The sequence below is a fragment of the Mirounga angustirostris genome, unplaced genomic scaffold, assembly GCF_029215605.1.
Source record: "Mirounga angustirostris isolate CCGP_5_RB_7025 unplaced genomic scaffold, mMirAng1.0.hap1 SCAF_1, whole genome shotgun sequence".
Lineage (NCBI taxonomy): Eukaryota > Metazoa > Chordata > Mammalia > Carnivora > Phocidae > Mirounga > Mirounga angustirostris.
In genome coordinates this window covers 6,557,053-6,570,248 of record NW_026991709.1, presented here as the reverse complement: position 1 = coordinate 6,570,248, position 13,196 = coordinate 6,557,053, and the positions used below count along the sequence as shown (strand labels likewise).

Below are 13,196 nucleotides of genomic sequence, written 5' to 3'. Positions count from 1 at the left end.
GAAACCATCCAATACAGGTTTAATACAAATAATATAGAAAAAACTTTAAAATTGTTGAAAGAAATAAAAGAAGATTTATGTAAGTGGAAAGATGTATTGCGTTCTTATATAAGGACCCAGATGATAAAGTTGTAAATTCTCCCTACTTTAATCTACATAATCAAAATATTCCTAATAAAACACCAAGAGTAATTTTTTTTTTTGAAATCTGACAAAACGACACTAAATTCTTATGGAAAAATAAATATGGGAGAGCCCAAAGGATTTTGAATAAGAATGACAGGGATGGGATGGATGACCTCTGTTAGATGTGGAGACAGAAGCCCAGGCACTAAAACAGCCTGATTCTAGTTATTGAAGAAACAGAACGACGTACTAGAATAGAGTTCAGAGACAGAAGCACATACGTAGTGATACCTAGTGTAAGATAAAGGTGGAGAAAAGTGGACATTCAATAAATCATGGGAGAGGGGATAGGCTAGACATCTGGAAACCAAGCCAAAAGCAAATCCTTATTGTATTCCTTATACTAAAGTAAATATCAGATGGAGTAAAAATGTAAATGTTGGAAACAAATAAACCACCGAAGGACATAATAAAAGCAGCTGCACAAAAACTTAAAACTTCTGTACAACAACAACAAAAAATCACAAAGTTGAAAGGCACACTAGAAAATGGGAAAACTATTTTCAAGACATACGACAAAGCTAATTTCTTTAATTTATAAAGAAGTGTAATAATAATGCATTAGTAAAACGGGCAAAGTATATGAACACATTACAGAACAAACACAATACGGAAACACAGACAACCAAGGAATATATAAAAAGATGTTCAATTAGGGGCGCCTGGGTGGCTCAGTTGGTTAAGCGTCTGCCTTTGGCTCAGGTCATGATCTCAGGGTCCTGGGACCTCTGGCCCTCCCCCCTGCTCATGCTCTCTCTCTCCCAAATAATAAATAAAATCTTAAAAAAAGATGTTCAATTAATTAATGAAATACAAATGAAAACTATTAGAATCCAGTTTAATCCATCAAAAATTAAAGGATTGGATAATGTATCATTATAACTATGATTAATGATAATACTGCTAATGCATAGTGTAAAACATAAAAGAATGAAATACATCTCTGCATGTACGGATATATAAAAAACTCTAAGAGATGTTAATTTTCTTTTCTTTTTAGAGATTTATTTATTTTAGAGAAAGAGAGAGACAGAGCGTGGGGTGGGGAGAGGCAGAGGGAGAAGAGAGGATCTTAAGCAGACTCTATGCTGAGAGCAGAGCCCAGCACGGGGCTTGATCCCAGGATCCTGAGAGCATGACCTGAGCCAAAACCAAGAGTTGGACGCTTAACTGACTGCACCACCCAGGCTCCCTGAGATGTTCATTTTCTAATCAATATCTGTAGATTGCCCATCACCTGCCATAATGAAAGGAATTAAAATCCCATTTTTAAGATACAAGACTTGCATTTGGTACCATGTAGGCTGAATAAGGCCCCCAGGTCACTCCAAGGATGTCCTAATCCCCAGAACCTGTGAATCCCTAGACTCTGTGGCCAGAACTTCTTTGTATAGTAAAAGGGACTTTGCAGTGATCAGGTGAAGGGCCCTGAGGTGGGGAGATTACCCATGTGGGCCTGATGTAAACAAAGGGCCTGTGGGGGTGGGGACCTTGAAAGAGCTGGTCAGAAGACACAATATGGTGCAGGAAGCAGAGTCAGAAAAAGATGCTTTGTTGCTGGCTTTGAAGACAGAGGAAGGGGTCATAGGCCACATACAGGCTTCTCTAGAAGCTGGAAAAGGCCAGGGAAAGGATTCACCCCTGGAGCCTCCAGAAGGAACCAGACCTGCTGACACTTACTTTTAGCTCCATAAGACTCTTTTCAGACTTTGGATCCCCAGAACTGTTAAGAGAATAGATTTGTGTTGTTTTAAGCCACCAAGTTTGTGCTTGTTACAGCAGACACAGGACACTAATACTTACCTGGAAAAACATCACGCATCACAATGAGACTAAGAGCAGACTATTAGAATATAAATCAAATGCACTATTACAAATTTCAAAAAGTCAAAGAAGAGGGGGAGTTCAAATGCTTTGGAGAAGTAACTTAATGCTCCCAGAAACCATCTTGCCTAAGCTCGCCTGGGCTACATCTTGGAAAAACATGACCAACTTTGTGGAGTAGGTGGGATTGTTGGCTTTGGAAAAACTAACTGGAGAAGACAGCGGATTCTCACCAGCATTCAGGATGGACATTCTGAAAAAGCAAGAAGGCTGACCCTGTGCAGAGGGTTTGTTTGGTGCAGGTGTGCACGGAGGCTGAGAAAGCTGGGTGGCAGGGCAGGGGTGGGGGGTGGGGAGATGGCAGAGAATGGGAAGGGGCTGGCAGGCAGCTGGCAAGGTCGGGAAATTAACTACACAGAGCAAAGAAGTTAATTGAGGAAATATATTTAGAATCACGGAGGCCAAGTTTCTTTCCACTTTCAAGAGTTTTACTTATGTGGAAAAAACCCTCAGGTGTTGAATGGGAATATTGGGTTAAAAATACACACAGACGGATACAGAAAGTTATAGATCTATGTGTATGTGTGTATGTATTTTTCCTAACTCCGCTCCCTGAGAGGGCCTAGAAGCAATGGCCCCCCAGGGACAATGAGCACACTGAGCACCAACCTCCACTAAAATACCATTTTCCTTTAAGAAGAATCAGGTTCCTTGGAGGAATGGGTAACTCCAGGCCTGGGATAAGGCAAGTCCAATATAAGGCTGGTATGTGTCAAAGGGCACAGAAGCCAGCTTAATGAAGTTCTCGCTGGTCAAATCTAGGACAATTTGAGCATCAAAATAAATGATGATACAAGATGACAACCTACTAAAATAAAGTAGGAATCCGTGAGTCCATCCTGATATAATGAATAACTAAATGGATGAGGAAAGAAGAGAAAGCTCTTCCTTATGGTAGGATGACAACTAATAAGCGAACAAGGAATGGTGGGAAGATAGGATGACGATTCGACAACTATCACAGAGGTAGCTGAGACAGGCAGGAGCTGTCAACGGATGCTAAAGGCCAGTAAATGTCAGACTGATAAGGAAAAGAATTTGGCATCCTACTAATCAAAAAGGGAAAGATGGTGACCTTGTAGAGAAAATTGGCAGATACCATCCTGACCAGGTCATCAGGGTTCACATCCCCCATGATGGGACAGGTAGACCACACGTGCCTCCCCGTGCCTGAGAAGGACACAGGGTCATTTCAGAGGTCTTCCTCCCAGGAACATGGCCACAGTCAGGTCATGAGAAATCAGCAGCCGGATCCAGGGTGAGGGTCTTCCTGCAGAACAAAGGAAGGCCCGAGCTCTTTAACACAGACACTATGACACAAAATTAAGCAGAATATTAAATGAACAGCAAAGCTCTTCGTTTAGCTTATAAAAATAGTATCCTATCGGTAAGATGATCACCTATCTTAAGGGCTTTCAAAAACACTATTTCAAACATCGCGCCCACTTTTAAGATTATGTGTCCCAATATTTTGCTTCAGAAATTTGGTCATTCTCATATTCAAGAAGGGAAGTTCAAGAATTAACACTGCTTAAGGAGAAAGGGAGTCTGCTATAAAAGAAGAAGGCACGCGTGGCCAGATATGTGAGTTCTCGTGCCAGCTCTGCCGGCATGGCTAGCTGTTTGACCTCAACTCTTCAACGTCTGAAGTTAGTTAATTGTGCTCAGTAACTTCTAAGGGCCAGTCCCGCACGAAAATCCATGAATTAAATATACCTATATATACACATACCAAAGTTCAAGCTTTATTTGATAATATGAAAATGTGCCATGTTCAGTGTTTGGATGGTTATAGACAAGTGATGTAGGTTTGGTCATTTAACAACTTGATATATTTTGTTTATTTTTAACAAAAACCTTGAATTCCTTACCAGACTGAATATTCCAAAGAAGTGCCTTCAGGATGAGAAAGGAGGAACTGTGCCTCTCTACTCCCACCAAGTGGTGGCAAGTGCAACATACCACGGGAAGCTAACAAAAATTGAATGAGTTAAGGGCTAAATTTCTCAAAGTGTGCATTTTCAGCTCCCTCTTATGGTCACTGACACATTTCTTTTTAATTTTCAGTGTTGACCTGATATTTTTTTACTAGAATTTTATTCTATTCTAATAAATTGTACTAAAATACCCTACATTTGATTTTTCTTACACATTAAAATGTTCATTTCATTCATTCTTTCAACACATATTTGAGAGCTTTCTATGTGCCAGAACAGTATGAGGTACAGGGGGATGTCACGAACACAAACGAACGCTTCTCTTTTCATGGAGCTTATATGCTCGTAATAAAATAATCAAAATGTTTTAGAGGAAAGAGATACAATTCTGTGAAGATACATGACAAAGAAACCTGACCTAGACGGTGACCTTGGAAGTTCTATGGAAGGCCCAAATGAGTGGAGATATGACAGGTCGGTGGGAACTAACCACCCAAAAAGGAATGGAGGGTACGAAGGAAGTACATTGTAGATGGAGAGAGGTCAGTTCCCGGCCTGGTGGGTAGATGAGGCCCATGTGGCTGGGTCCCAGGGGTTCCCAGTGAGCCTCCAGAGGTAGGTGGGGGTGAGCACCTGGAGGGCAGGTTTATGATTTGGGTCATTAATCCAAGAGCAACGGGGAGCTAGCAGTGAGCAAAGGGGGGAGGCTGGGGAAGAGATAACATAATTTGCTCTGCTTCCTGAAGGTTACTTGGACTGCAGTGTGGAGAACAGAACAGAGAAAAGCCAGAGGAGAGGATTTCAGAAGGCTGCAGAAAGAAGGTGGCAGCTTGGACTAAGGTGCGCAGGCGGCAGTGCTCGGTGACCCACTGGATGCCGGGGTGAGGGAAAAGGTCAGGGAGGAGGTCCCACCTGGGAGGGGTGGTGGGAGACTGGTCTTCTGCACACGGTATTGGTGTCTGAGAGGTATTAAGAGGCAAGGCCATCCCGCTAGCTGGTCATATGGGTCAGCTCAGAAAAGAGGGTCAAGCTGGAGAGAGAAAGTTGGGAGTCCAGAGCATAAAGATGGCGGGCACGGGTTTGTGCCTCACGTCCGAATACGGGCGGCATGGGGAGAGACGTGATGAGAACAAACTGAGCTTTGAGAAACTGCAATATTAAGGGGCCCAGAAGAGGAGAGTGAGACAGCATGGTAGCAGGAAAAGCAGAAAGAGGCGGGGTGATGGGGGCACAGAAGCCAAGGGAAGACAGCGTTTCAAGAGATGGGAGCAGCAGTGTCGAATTTAAATGCTGCCAAGAGACTGAGCAAGATGAGGCCTGGAAATGTCTGATCAGTGGTTTTTGTTTTAGTATAGAGATGAGGGTGGAAGGCAGTCTAGAGTGGGCTAAGGGATGAGACACAAGAAATGGATACATGGAAGACGGCAATTCTTAAAAAAGTTTGCCTGTCGAAGGGAACGAGAGATTGAGCAATAGCTGGAAAATGAAGGGGAACATGGGGTCAAAAGAGATTTTCTCTCCTTCTTTTGTGATGGGACAATGGAGCATGTTTAAAAGCCAAGGGAAAGAGCCAGTTGAGATGGAACAGGTGACAGCTGATAGGGAAATCATGAGGTTTTTGACAAGCGGGTGGGGATGATATCCAAAGCACAGGAAGGGGAGGCCTTGGATAGGAGGGATAACATGGGTACGGCTGTAGGTAAGGCTTGCAGTTGTGGTAGCTGGGGCTTGGAGAGATTCCCAGCAGACAGCTTTTGTTCCTCTAGGAAGTGACTGCATGAGGGGAAGGTGTGAGATCAAATCTGAGTAAAAGTGGAGGTTTATGATCTGCAGTATCCTATGGCCCCTCTGCAAGTTGCAGTGATCCTACCATGCTACTTTGGTTAACTGGGGTTTCACTTGAGGAAAAAGACAAAAAATGGGAACTGGGGGGTCTGTGATTGGCAAGGTACAGGTGTGCCGGGGCCATCAGCTCCCTGAGGGCAAGGACCTGTCCTATCAAACCCTGCATCACTCTGGGACTGATTGACTGGAGTACCAGTGCCCAGGCACTCACTGTCAAATTGACCAACACTGGGATGATCACTTGTCTCCATTTCAATTTGCCTCTTTTGGTGCTTCTCTAAAAAACCAAAACCAAAGAGTAGGGAATAAACAGAACCTAAATTCCTACATGTCTTCTTTTTCTCACTTGGAAGGAGGCTCTGGATTCTTTTACTCTTCTGTACGGTTTTAAAGGTCTTGCCCAAGTTCTATCCAGGGACACAGTCATATACCCAAGAAAGCCAAGGGGCATCTTTCCATTTTTAGCTTGTTAACACTACAGTGTTTATGTAGCTTTGGCTACCTGTTTAAAAGCTGCAATCTTCAAAATACATACTAAAAATTATTTTTGCCTATGTAAACTATGAAACTCATATCCTTAAAAGAAAACCTGATTCACTTGAAATGACAGAGAAAGGCAACACAGAGTAAGACTGTCCACATTCCAATTAGCAGGCAGATGATGGTGGCATGGACCGGGGTGGGAATAGTGGGGGTTGGCAGAAACGGTGGGATTGTGCATCTATTCAGGATATGATATGAAGGATGTGTTGACAGACTGAATGTGGGGAGGGAGAAAAACAGGAGTCAAGGAGGGAGGACCTCAAGGCCTGGACAACCGCGAGAATGGCTTCCAGTAATGGGGTGGGTGAAAGTGTGGCAAGAACAGGTTGGAGGGAATGACAGGCCGTGCCTTAGACATCCAAGCGTAGATGTGGGCAGACCCGTGGTGAGTATGCAGGTCTGAAGCTCGGAGCGGGGCGGGGGAGGGGGTCAGGGCTGGAGACACACTTTTGGGGCTCGTTGGCGTTTAGAAGGGTTTTGAGCCTATGAGACTGGATGAATTCATCTAGGGAGCGAGTGTAGACAGGAAAAAAAAAAAGGCTCACGGTCTTGTTCAGCAGAGGAACACCGATCTTAAGAAAGTCACCTGTTGGGCGCCGGGGTGGCTCAGTTGGTTAAGCGACTGCCTTCGGCTCAGGTCATGATCCCAGGGTCCCGGGATCGAGTCCCGCCCGCATCGGGCTCCCTGCTCAGCGGGGAGCCTGCTTCTCCCTCTGACCCTCCCCCCTCTCATGTGCTCTCTCTCATTCTCTCTCTCTCAAATAAATAAATAAAATCTTAAAAAAAAAAAAAAGAAAGTCACCTGTTCGCACAGGCTGGCAAGGAAACGATACAGCGCGAGGGGGAAACTGCGGACAAAGAGCTCCAAGGCTGAGCGAGCGAGGAACACAGCGCAGAGATTTCAAGGAACTCACACTTCCACGGGCTGCGGATAAGGAAACGTCAGCGCTAAGGTCAGAAGGACAAAGCAAAACAAAGCTAAAGCCGGTAGGCAGACGCGAACCTGAAGGCATCAGATTCACACCTGAACGAAGTATCGGCCAAAGCCCGCGAGTGGGGGGCGGGGCTGGCGGAGGCGCCGGGCGGCCGCGGGTCCCGGGGTCCGTCGGGGCCGCCCCTGCCCGAACGCCCGGCGGCCCGGCCGCGTGAAGAGGCGCCCCGGCGGCGCGGCGAGGGCGGGCGAGGGCGCAGGCCCCTGTCCGGGCTGGGAGGCCACGCTCTGCGGGAGGCGGCGGCCGGCGGCCCGGCTACGTTACCCACTCCCCTGAGAGCGAGCGGCGCGGCCCCCCGAGCTGGGCAGGGGCCAGGGCTGAGTGACCGGCGGCACCGGAGGGCCCGGGGGCTTGAGCGGGAGGCTCTGGCTGGGGCCGGGCCGGGCCGTTACCTGCTCTGCGCGGCTCCCGCCGCAGCGCCAAGCCCGCGGCCTCCCGGCGCCCGCGCGTCGCCCTGGAGACGCGCGCGCGGCGCCTCCTGGGACTGGCTGAGCCGGGGAGCCGGGCCGCTGGGCCCGCGCGCTTGCGCACTGGGGAGCCGAGTGGAGGCGCTTCGGCCCGGTAACCTCGCGCCGGCTCTCCTGCACCCTCGGGGCTCCCACCATCGTCCTGGCCGCGTCTCGAGCGAACGAACGGATCCCGCGGCAGTGCAGCTGTCCCTTCACGCTCTCGGCCGCACTGGCCCGTGTACTGGTGTTTTGAATCCCGAGTCCAGTGCGCATGTCCGGTTCCCTGCCGGGAGGTGCACGGACCCAGAGCAGGGCGCTCCAGGTTGGCTGCTAGGCAGGTAGGGAAAGGCGTGGATCCAGGCCGGCAGGTGTAGATGCCAGGTTCCCCGGGAAGGGGCTGGGCCCAGCCGGGCAGGTGAAGAAGTGGACAGAGGGCAGAGCACTCCCGTTGACCTCCTCTTTATAAAGATGAATTTCTTTGGTGAAAGAAAATCTGATCCCAAAGCAATGCGTGTTGGTAGTAGAGAATTTGGAATGTACAGCAAAGTACAAAGAAAAATTAAAAATTACCTCCATTTCCAAAGAAAAATAAAAAAATTTTTATTTTCCAAAGACAAATAAAAAAATCCAGGCAGAGGATGGAATTGCAGGTGATTTTTAATGATTACATAGGAATTTTAAATGACTGCATAGGCAGAATTAATGAACATTTATATTACTTCTCTTCCTCCCCGCCTGCCCCTCCTCCCCATTGTATTAATGCCATGTTGAATATCCCTATAAGTGAGTTTTGAGATGTGAAAATTAATAAAGGGAAACATCGCTAAAGTAGGTCTGAGGCTAGAAGGGGGAGCCCTTACCATTCAACTCAATTACGGGCTCCAACAGAAGTGTCAGTTACAGACTCCCCAACAGAAGAGCGTCAACAGGAAAGAATGATCAATTATGGGCCCAACAGGGAGAGATGTGCTTTGCATCTCCTTCAAGATAGCGGCCACCCCCTGTAACTCAGTCAATGAGAAAGTCATCACCCTGAACTCTTGATTTCCCAGATGGACTTTTGAATTCCTCCCAACTTCTTCCTTCTCCATAAAATCATGTTCCTCTCCTTTGTTTGTTGGACTTGCCTAAGGTTTTGCCATAGTTGACATGCCCCAAGTTCCAATTCTTTGTTACTCCCGACTAAACCCATTTACTGGCAAAATAACTGACAATTTTATGTTTAAGGTTAACAGAGGTCACCCCTGACTCCTTAGAATAAATCCTACATGTGAAATTGAAGGATCAAAGGAAATGCCCACTTTGAGGCTTTCTGAAGGTATATGAAAGTTTGCCTTCCAGGCAAATGTCTCCCAATCCTTAACCCACATTGGGGATAATCTTTTTAATTTCTTTAAAAAATATTTGCCCATTTTATTGTTAAAAGTTGATACTTTGATTTTATTCATGTCTTTGCTCAGAAGGATAGACATTTTTTTCATATTTTTAGTAACCATTTGTACTTTCCGATTTGCTTTTTTCCTGCCTTTTGCCCATTTTTCACTCGGTGCCCAGCTTTGTAGAACTTTCTCTGTTCTGTGAAACTCAGGTCTGCTATATGAAAACTTGGTCTGCGGTATATGTTGTAAATATTTCCCCCAGTTTGTCAAATACTTTTAAATTTTGTTTGCAGTGTCTTTTGATATTTGTGTAGAGTCAAATTGATCCCATTTTCCATCTATGGTTTTTGATTTGGATTTTACGTGGTAGGGGTAGTGGGTGTTTCCAAACTGACTGTTTAGATCTAGTTTTTTAAGGGGTGAGGAGGGGACAAGGCCTCCCTTTCACGTCACCACCCCTTTCTCATTGTGCTGTTAGAGCGCCCACTCTTAATTTTGGTGGGCTGTGTTTCAACAACCTTAGGTGGTGAGTTATCCATACCAGGTGGGTGGTGGCGCTTTTTGTTGCTGGTGAGCTGGGCAGCATCTCTCGGAGGACATACAGCAGACAGGTGACACCCTAGACTTGACATTCATGGAAATGGCTTAATGGCTGATGGTGTCCCCAGCACAGTAACAAAAGTGGCAGTTTATTATTAAGTGAACATCCCAACCCTGTACTCAGGACTGGAGGATCCTGAAAGATGGAAGTCCCTCAGAGCTGCTTTTCCCATCCAAATGGTCTCCTTTTCTTTGCTAGCTGTTCTCAGTCTATAGCCTTTGTTTCTGCCTTTGAAAGGGGGTGTTTCTTTTCCATCAGTATCCATGTGTCTTATGGAAGTGGAGAGACCTGGTGAGTACAAAGCTGTAGAAATGCCTTTAGGAATTCTGCTACATAGTAACATACGCCTTTATTTCTCTGTATTAGTTTAGTTAAGTCCACTGTAACAAATCACCACAGACCCAGTGGCTTAAAACAGAAATTTACTCTCTCACAGTTCAGGAGGCAAGAAGTCTGAAATGGAGGAGTTGGCAGGGCCAAGCTTCCTCTGAAAGCTCCTGGGAAAAATCCTTCCTTGCCACTCTGGCTCCCTGTGCTCCTTGGCTCGTGGCAGCATCAGTCCTGTCTCTGCAGCCCTGTCTTCACACGGTGTTTTTTCTGTCTTTGTGTGCCTCCTCTTCTTGTAAGGACATCTGTTATTGGGCTGAGGGCCCACCCGAAGTCCAGGATGATTTCTTTTTAGAATCCTCAACCAATTTCACCTGTAAAGATCCTGTTTCCAAATAAGGTTCACATTCTGAAGTTTAGGCTGGACATGAATTTTGAGGGGGGGACACTATTCAAGTCACTACTGTTACTCTGGTGGTCACCACTGTCATTCCATGTAGTACAAATACGCCTTTATTTCCCAAATTTCTCATTTCTCATACACATATCACGTTATGTACACCAAAACATAGCATCTGATATCATTTATTATAAGATCATCTGAGGATCTCTGCCAAGTTTGGAGTTAATACCTCACACTTTTATCATTAAAATTAGACGAAATCTTTCTTTCATAGTGTGTTTGTTCCTCAAGTCACCACGATGTGCACTTTAGCTATCTTAGGATTTTACCTGTCAATTATACCTCAATAAAGCTGAAAAAAATTCTTTAACAAAATAAGTATTGTTCTTTCACTTAGTATCAAGGACTAGGGGTGTGAAATGATAAGCCTTCTGCCTCTTCAGTAGAGCACACAGCTTATTTTTGAAGTGAATTTTCTTTTTTTTTTTTTTTTTTAAGATTTTATTTATTTATTTGCCAGAGAGAGAGAGCGCACAAGCAGGGGGAGCAGCAGAGGCAGATGGAGAAGCAGGCTCCCTGCTGAGCAAGGAGCTGGATGCTGGACTCTATCTCAGGACCCTGGGATCGTGTCCTGAGCTGAAGGCAGACGCTTAACCGACTGAGCCACCGAGGCGTCCCTGTAGTGAATTTTCTAAGGCAGAGATCAGCTGAGCTTTATTTTAAGACTCACTTGGAATGTTTCGTATTTGTATTAATTATCTTGAAGTTTATTGGAGTCCGTGTCATAGATGAAAAGATCTTTCAGCTAGAGTTTTCAAAGTTCTAATTTGTACATTTTCATGGTCATTATTAAAAGGATAAGCTTCTAAAAATAATCCATAGTGTAAAGAGGGCGCACTAGGAATTTGAGGGTAGTGCGTCAGGAGTTCTTCTGGTGTGGTGTGGAAATAGAAGGATTGGGTTCGTGTCTTGCTTGGATGCATCATTTCCTGTCCTCATCCTTGAGGAGGGTTAGGAGTAGAACCCAGTGTTAGTGTTGTGCAGATTAAGGGAGTGGTTTATGCAAAGCACTTAGAGCAGATCTGGCACGTGGCACACACTTAAAAATTGTTAGTTCTTGCTTCAAGTAGGCTATTCTTTCTCCCTAGGGCATGTGGACGGAGGTGGTATGTCATTGTCCAAGGCAGTGTTGCCCCATACGATCAGCAGTTGTATATTCTCTAGGGCACATGAGGGTCAACTACAGTTTATGTTACTAATTTACAAAATCATTGAGAAATATGCATAGTTTATTACTCTCTTCAATCGTATTTGGAGAAAAACGGCTTGCTCACGTGGTAGAATTTGAGACTAAGGTGTTGAAAAAAATACTTTGACAAAAATAGCATATACTTACTTTATGATTTTGAAAATACAGGAAAGAAGAGCACAAATGACGTATAATCTTTGGTGGGCTTGAAAAAATTTACAGTGCTAAAAAAAAAATTTTACAATGCTAATGACTTAAATTTGGGGAGCCATCAATCATCTTCACCAAGGGCCTAATTTGGGGAGCAAAGTTTGCATAGTGAGGTTCTAAGTTAAATGGCAGCCATCTCAACCATTGGTTCTGATGTAAATGAATTTGAGCTATGTTGCAGGGATGGAGCGTCCCTTCTCGGCAAAGGCGCCTGTCCTGGGGGAGCGGAGCAGGCCTCCAGGCCCCTGGGACTCTGGTGAAGGGGGCAGGTGAAGAAGGCCCCCAGACCCCTCCCTGCTCCAGCATGCCAGTAACCCCCTCCTCCGGGAGTAGCGGGGGACTTAAGAATAAAAAGCAAGAGAGAGAGAGACGCAGTTATCCAAGAGAAGTAAATAACCCCCTGGTGCCTCCTATGTCCTTGAGCTTGATCTTGAAACCCATCAGAAAAATTGGGCGGTAGCATTTGGGCTTTTTACGCGATCTAAGTATCCACATAGAGAAGACGGAGAGAGACTGTGACAAACATTGTCTCCCCGCGTCTCTGAGACAGTGAAGACCTCTCGCTGGTTGAACTCATCCCTGCTGACAGCCCGCCGCTGTCGCCCTGCCTTGTCCGGGATGTCAGTGCAACCTTGCACGTCTGCCGCCTGTCAGCTTCTGTTCTTTAGGAGCAACAGGTGGGGAAGGGAGAAACGGGGGAGCGGGCCACGCCTAAAGGCATCTCTTGTATAGGACTTCACGGGACTTCTTTTAGCCGGCCGAAAACCTGCAAGTCAGGACGCCTTCGCTTATTCCGAGGCCCGCGGGGCCGCCCGGAGCCCCGCGGGGCGTTTGCCGAAAGCCGCGCAGACACGGCGGCCTCGGGGACGGCGCTGGCGTCCCCGGGGCTTTTCTTTTTTTAATAATTTTTTTTTAAATTTTTTATTTATTTGCGAGAGAGAGAATGAGAGACAGAGAGCATGAGAGGGGGGAGGGTCAGAGGGAGAAGCAGACCCCCCGCCGAGCAGGGAGCCCGATGCGGGCCTCGATCCCGGGACTCCAGGATCATGACCTGGGCCGAAGGCAGTCGCTTAACCGACTGAGCCACCCAGGCGCCCTTTTTTTTTTTTTTTTTTTTTAAGATTTTATTTATTTATTTGCGAGAGAGAGAATGAGAGGGAGGAGGGTCAGAGGGAGAAGCGGCCTCCCCGC

General features: G+C 46.1%; 1 protein-coding gene across 2 annotated transcripts in view; it reads right to left on the bottom strand.

Moving 5' to 3' along the window:
* LCA5L (lebercilin LCA5 like) overlaps nucleotides 1–8,075 on the bottom strand; it is a 44,533-nt gene extending 36,458 nt beyond the window's left edge. Inside the window, exons 1-3 of one of the 2 annotated variants that reach the window (XR_010407474.1) lie at nucleotides 7,780–8,075; nucleotides 7,198–7,320; nucleotides 3,146–3,340 (exon numbers count right to left, since the gene is read on the bottom strand). The gene's annotated coding sequence lies outside the window, so the exon portion shown is untranslated. The other variant, XM_064578752.1, reaches the window with a different exon arrangement.
* Between the last annotated feature and the right edge of the window lie 5,121 nt (nucleotides 8,076–13,196).